A 7,706-nucleotide genomic window follows, 5' to 3' on the forward strand; every position below is an offset into this window, starting at 1 on the left:
TACATGAAACCGTTACATGACAATTAAAATAGGTGATTGTGCTCCAACAGCCTGTCAGGTGCATTTAACCTGACCGCAAAAGGCTCCAGTGTTCACTGGCGAGGGCGTGGATGACCTTCAAGCAGACACCTTATCTCTCAAGACTGGTTTCTAATATTATATCAAGCTGATGATACCATCTCTGGTGAACGTGTGGAATGGGGGGGGGGGGGGAATCACATGACGCATTGGGGAAATATTGACACCATTTCCTATTATGGCTTGTCTTGTTTCAAATTGGAGATTAACACATCAGTGAGTCTAACGATGTCTCCAGCAACAGAGTTGATTAAGGACTAAAGTTCTTTGTAGACAAATCATGGCTTACTGTAATTTTAGATTCATGTCCAAATATACCCACCAAAATGTACAGTATCATTACATTCCTCAGTAAAGACTAAAAATACTTCACCTCTACAGAAGTTTTTTTTTTTTTAATTTCTGTATATAAGCTAAATTTTCAATACTTACTTTGACCTACTATGACTTTGTCCTCGAGTCCCAATGGATTTTTTGGGCTACGGCTCATGATTGGAGAATTGTATAGTCCCCGTGTCTGGTTCAGTCTGCAGTTCATAGTAAAACTTGTTCAGCGTGTAACAATCGATTTGACGCGGCCACTTGAAATAGTTTTGCTATTTCTTCCTATCATTTAGCCGTACAAAAGTTCTGTCTTTGAATGCCAATTGAAATATTGGCGCATTTGCTTTGTCTGGTACATGAAAACGACTGTGCCAGTGCTTCCTCCTCCTGAGGACTAGACACTACTGTAACTAGTGCTTCTTGAGACCAAAGCTAGTTGGTTAGCATGCTAACTAAAGAGAGAGTAACGCAATACATAGACGTCCTTAGCATAAAATTCAAACCGTTATTTCTCCACACTATCATTTTTAAAGTTTAAAAGTACAACGCCTGCATACACTCATCCAAAAACAAGGTCAGATACACTGTTCTGTAGCAATGCAGAATAGTCTTCCAAAAAGCATTGAATGCTCATGAATATACATCCAGATTGATTATTGGAAAAAATAGAATAACTTATGTTAAAAGTATGTTATAGTGTATGTCCTTTTATGAAAAACTTGTATTTGGATAAATGGAAACAATACAGATAGTGACTCGGTGTTTTCAGGGAACAATATTTATTTTTATACACAACCATCATGCTGTGCCAAAACGAAGATCCGGTCCCGTCTGTACACCCGGACCAGGAAATGAAACCTGAGTGTTTGACTTTGGTGAAGCTGTGGCACCTCACTCTAAGCAGTCCCTGCCCCAGGGAGGCTTTTAAATAGCTTTGGTGGGCAAGACAACATCTCCTTGAGAGCATGGTAGTTACATTAGAGCCTAATTAGACTGTGAAGCTCAAGGCCATGCACGCTACTGCTTGGTTTCACACTCGTGGTGATCCATGTGTTTACAGGGCTGACAGGCAGGGTGCATGCATGGGGTGGACTACTACCCATCGTAAATCAAGCATGTAGGTATGACGGGACTGACGCAGATTTTAAGCTTGAGGTTCCATGCTTAAAATCTCAGGGGCAAAAATTAATCATTTAGTAATAAAATGTGCCAGGTTATTTGCAAAAGTGAGTGGTCGTTGGGTGTCAGAATACATACAGAAAGGCTATGAACCATGTTTGTAACCAGGGATGACGGTGTCGGATGGTCTGGAATATCTCAACATCTATGTCAGGGATTTCACATACATGATTTTGGTACCACTGACATGAGTATATCATTTTTGCTTTTCAGTTATCATTCAGATGACATTTATAATCCAATCTTTTCATTTGATGTAATCATCAGAACAAAATGACAATACGTCCCTCATTAATTACCCAAATCCTGTAACGTGTGGAAATAAACTGCACTAAATATTTGGTGGAAAGTAGCAAATATTAGCACGCTAACATGCTAAACAAAGTTAGCTTTTAACTCAAAGCAATGCTGTGCTTACTTCACATGTGAGTAATATTTCGTAAGAGTAAAGTGATATATAATTAAATATCACTGAGCATAAATACTTCTTGAAATCATTTGGCAACTTGATATCTGCTTTGGTCTTGTTTTTGGCAGCAGTGGTTGACAATAACATTGAGAATTTATGCTTCTGAATTCAATGGAGTCTGTTTTGTGCTTTGTTCAGGTTCTCCTTACACACCATTTGCACGATGTATGACCTCAAACTGATGAGTCACCGTGCCCTAAATGTGTTTGAATTTTGTGTATGTGAGAATTAACTAGCTCTACATTAGATTAGCGCCATTTTCTGTATGCTCGCTAGGTCACTGGACGTATTGCGACTCTTCGGTCTGGACAATGGGAGACAACATCGAGGCAGGAGGTACTTTTCATTTTCATTGCCATACAGCCTTTAAGGCTAGCGACTTGTTTTGGAAACAAAATCTACAATTTAAATGCTATAGTGATGCACTCTGCTGCATTCTTCAGCTTCAACTCACCTGTCAAACTGATGAATGTATGAATGAAGATGGGTTGGGGGGCAGCCAGTGCATCAGGGTCATGTTAGTTAGACAAAGGGGAACTCTGGTTTCAGACTGACTGCTGTAAATGAGGGAACGTTTAGGTATACGTTTGCTCTCAGGTGTTCAATATGTTTTTATGACCGTTTCTGTCCCTGGTATTGAGTGTCATATTGTATTTACGACAGGGGTGAAACAAAAAGTACTTGAGCATAAATACAAGCAAAAACAGAGTGAAAGTATAGAACCTGTTGCATTGTATGGAAGCTTTTCAGTCATGTTTGGAGTGACAGGGATTTGAGCATAGCGGGGGCAGGTCCCAGGGGTGGGGGGGAGGAGGGGGTCTTTGGAAAACCGTCACTTGTTATCCCTTTTTAAACCAAAATCAGATTTCAAGGCTTTGCGGGGCAGCCTCTTTGTATGCTCTCCATGTCTATGAACTCTCTGTGCTGTCAAATGAGTTCATGGCCACAGGGCAAGGGTTACAGTTTGTCCGTCCTGCAATTAGCATTCACGGTTAGCTTAGCAGAACTAATGCACCACATCTTTGAGGCTCAAGTTCCCTGTGTCCCTCTGAGTGACTGCCGGCAATATTTACCTAACTCGCCGTATCAGTTTCAACCAGCTTTATTAGACGTCGTTGGCAAAGCTCCCTGAAGAATAGCATTTAAGCTAACTATTATTAGCCAATTAAGTGTCGGTGTCACTTTGAGCTCTCAGGTAGAAACACAAAGACGGGGGCATACCGTGTTGATTTAGCCTGGAGATTATCAGCAGAAGGGTCTGAATTATTGCTAACACAACATTCCTATCAGCCTCAGTAGGTTTTTTTAAATTTATTTTCAGCAATGTTGACATCCCCACAAGATACATGAAGATGGAAAAAGCCAAAAGCATTTGAACATGATTGTTTTGTGCATGTTAGCATGCTGAAGTTAGCATTAGGCTCAAAGCTGGAAAACATTCATCTACTGTATGTACACTTTCATCACATTTCCCAGGTGATTAAAGTAGTCTTAATCTCCAGACCAACATTATTTGGCAAAAAACAATTGATTATTAGCATTTAAACACTTATTTTGGGTGTGAAAATATATTTTTGCCAATAAAAGATGGCATTCTTTTTGCAAAAATAGAAGACTTAATCAGATGAGAAATTCTTAAAACACATTTTCAATACATGTTAAAAATGGTGCTGAAAAAGAAAAAAAAAGCATTAAAAGAACACAAAAAAATTGTTTTTCTGAATTGTTTTTCCTTTTTTTGTCATTTGATCAACCATTTAAATTTTTTTTCCCTTTTAAAAAAAATTGCCGACACAATGTTGATAAACATGAGGTCATGTCTCAATTTTCCTGAATCTTCAAAAAGAAAAAAAGAAATTCTGATGGTGGGATTTGCTTCTCATTTTAACATGTTGTATTTTTAAGAATTTAACCGTAAAATATCCATCCGAATAGAATTTATTCATTTATTTATTGCAACTTTTGCCTTCCCTGCCAAAGAGCACCTTCGTCACTGTAAAGTAAAACTTTCTCAGCTCTGTGGACTTCTTTCCTCCAAATATTATTTTTTGCCATGGCCTTAACTCACCAACCTGTGGCCAGTCGGGGCAAACACATCAATATTATTGAAATAAAATACATTTGTCATTACCTAAGTGCATTCCGTCTGAGTGATCAGTGACTGCAATGCATTATATAGCCAAATCAATGACACAAAAAAGAGGTGCTTTCATAAACAGCTTTTGATTATTGGACATGATTAACTTTTCTGAATTCACTGAAGTGAAACAGTCCCATCGATACAAAATGCAGATTAAGCAAACTAATGTAGATCAATGCATTCGTGTGGTGATGTTTTTCTGAGTGTACGTCCACAACGCATGGAGAAGTCTGCCTCTAATTCATCATCGTCCACACATTCTATTATTGATGGCTCTTGCCTTGGGCTAGTCCATTTGTTGTTGTTTTTTCAGATTTGTGACAGGGCAGAATGCTGGATGGCGTTTTATTCTGCAGCCGCACCACAGCAGCGTCGCACACATAGCTCGCTCTCATATTTAACTATTGATCATCATACCTCCTGCTAATCTGGCGCCTGACAACATTATGTGGCACAGGTCAGAGGACAGGGCTAATGAAACGCGGTGATGGATGTTGTTGTCCGCAGCATTAACCTTGCTAATAGTTGTCGTGGGGCTGTTGGGTTTAACACGAAGAGCTGAGCTTTTAGCTGAGACTGGGAAAAGCTGGAAAACTTTGGAAAAATCAGGAGCATTTGCTTCACAAATACCTGCATATTGGCTTTCATGAGGTTTAGTTAAGATCAACTCCTTGGTTAATATTGAGTCACTTTCATACATTTATGCTGTATGAAGCGTATAAGTATTGTAAATTTTCTCGTCTGTGTCTCTTTAAACAGAAAAGGCGTGGAAATGTGAAGTCATGGACATTTATTGGTTAAAAAATGTGCATATAAAATCATTGTCATCTGTCGCATTTTTAAGTGAAGCAGATTCGGACTACGTGTTTGCATGTGCTCACTGAAACGCAGTTGAAATTTAAATCTAATTTGAATAACGGAAAACTGACTGAACCTTCACTTGCAGTCGAATTAGGAAGCTTTTAAATGAACAAATCCGCACGTGCTAGGAAGGTTATTTTGATGTTACACAACTTAAACTGGGGGGGGTTATGTGACAGCAGGACTGTGATTTAGTTCCAGTGGTCTAAGATATATTTTCAGCACAATGAGAAATGAAACCGACTTTATTCTCATCTGTATTTAATCCTAACAGCTTAAAAGTAAAAATGTAAAACTAAAAAAGTATAAGATGCCCAGATATTAAGTAAGGTGTTAGAAAAGAGGTAGAGAGTAAAATTGGAAGTCACAAGAGAACCCTTCTGAATCACCGTGTAACAACTGAGCTGTACGACTCCTCCATCCATCCTGCCTAGCTCACATATATTTCCCCCAATAGCCACGGACTAGAAGGGGAGGAAAGACTGCTTGTGTGAAGCATGAAAAGCTCCACCATGACCACGTTCGCAACCGTAATTGGCAGGGAGGCTTCAGTTCATTCACTCCTGTATGTCTTTTGTTGTCTCGCAGCTTTTTTTTCCCACCCAGTGCTGCTAATTTCTGTGGCCCCCTGACTCGTTGTTGATGATTTGTTGGTTTATTTGTGAATTAATGCTATGATTAATCTCGATCGACACTGAAGTGTATTCATATGTTCTCATAATAGTGTGAAAAATCATTGAATCCCTTGTGAATCCTGCAGCGTTCCTGCTCTGAAAGCTTTGTTGAAGCCACAGAATAGAGGTTGGTGGGCATCAGAGGGAGACGGCTTCTCTCCTTTCATCATCATGTCATGTACAAAAGCCTGCCAAAGGGGGCTTAAATTTGCAGCGTAATTTGTTTACTATTTTACATTAGTGCATTTTTCCATGCACACTTTTAACTTTGACACATCAGTTTTACTCATGAAGCTTACAGTCGCTAAGGAAGTTCCTCGATGCAGTTACTGCTATTTAATTTTTTACTGATTTCATTTTTGTATATTCTAATCTTTGTGCATATTTATGACTTGAAAGCTCTCTGCTTGTCACACGTTGACAAGGAGTTGTGAGGATTTTAATCAAAAAAGTGGTCATTTTATAGTTAGTTTTCAGGTCTGAGAGGGTAAAAACGACAGAATTAGACAAGGAAAATAGCATTGTGAAAGAAAAAAATTGGATATTAAGAGGCAGGGTTTAAATTTGTCCTTTTTTGTTTTGTTTTAATTAAACCCTTGATGGAACCTGAGATTTCAGAAAACTGTCAACAGTTGTCACTTTGGGTATTTCTATATTCTGTTCAAGTGAAAACTGTTGACAACAGGGTCTTTAGCCGATCCAGCTAATCCAGGTCTTTGTAGAAAGGCTCGTTGCTTTTTAGTGCAATTTTATGGTTTTTTTTGTTTTGTTTCAATGATATTTAAGTTATACAGCAAAAATAGTGTCCCTCATTCGTGAAGTCATAAAATCAACAGGTAAACTTAGACTTTTAATTGATGGTTGGTGGTCTATTAATGGAGTGGAATACGGCATTACAGGAAAATATGAGATCAACCGGGATTTTCAAGAGTAACGTATGAATATAAATGTATTTCTAGTTTGTGCGGATGTTGTGTTGGTGTTGTGTTTATATAAGGGCACAATCCGAGTCACCGGTCTTTCCTCACGGCTTCGCCACTTGAACGCAGCTTTTCCTGTGAGGGTTAGACTCTCAAAGCTGCACAATCTCATCTCTAGGGCTCTCTACAGGTGAAACAGGCTTGCATCTCGGAAAAATGTTGTAGTTAAAAAGAGGGTGTTGACCTCAGTCAGATCAGAACCTTTGAGTTATCGACAAGCTGAAGCAGTGACATCACGCCGGTTGTAGAGTTTGTTGGATGCTGAAATGTAAAGAGAATGTGAAGGAAGCAACTGTTGCATCTTGAGTAGCGGCCCGAGTGAATGCAGCACTGTGGTGCAGGAATTCCTAATGAATGGCTGTGGCTTGTTCCGTATGTCATTTGAGAGGGACTACATGTGTCCTGCCCTTCGAAAAGGTCAAATCTTACCTAGCAACAGCAGCCCTGAACGGTTCAGAGGTCACCTGGTCCTACTGCAGGGTCACCACCTTTATTTCTTTGACTAAATCAAGAGTCAGGACACATCTAAAGGTCACATGACATCGCTGTTTACTGCGAGGGAAAACAGCTGCATATTTCCAGCTGATTACATTGTACTATAGATTCACCTGAGCTCGATATCCGGTAGGACATTTCCATTTGAACAGAAACCTCATTGATTCAGTTTTCAGAGGAACTGCAGTGTGGATCAGTTTACCTTGTTACCTTGTCACACTATGTTCTGGTCTGATCTCCATGTCCATTTCCGCTCAGCTTCCCCTCCCAGTTACCACCAACCTTCCCAACAGAGTTGCCTTTGTCCTGCGAGCAGTCATTCGTTCCTAATCTGCAGACCTTCGCTGCACTGGAGACGTGCTGCATGCTCTCAAAGAGCTTTCAGAGATGATGATGGAAATGATTTTGAACACGCTTCATCACCATTACAAATCCGTCTTAGCTTGCATATTAAAAAAAATAAAAATCGGGCAGTATGGACTCATGACAGGAGGTATTAGCATCAA

Source organism: Aulostomus chinensis, chromosome 23 (genome assembly GCF_037954235.1).
Source record: "Aulostomus chinensis isolate RoL2024-O1b breed Wild chromosome 23, RoL_Achi_v1.0, whole genome shotgun sequence".
NCBI classification, from domain to species: domain Eukaryota; kingdom Metazoa; phylum Chordata; class Actinopteri; order Syngnathiformes; family Aulostomidae; genus Aulostomus; species Aulostomus chinensis.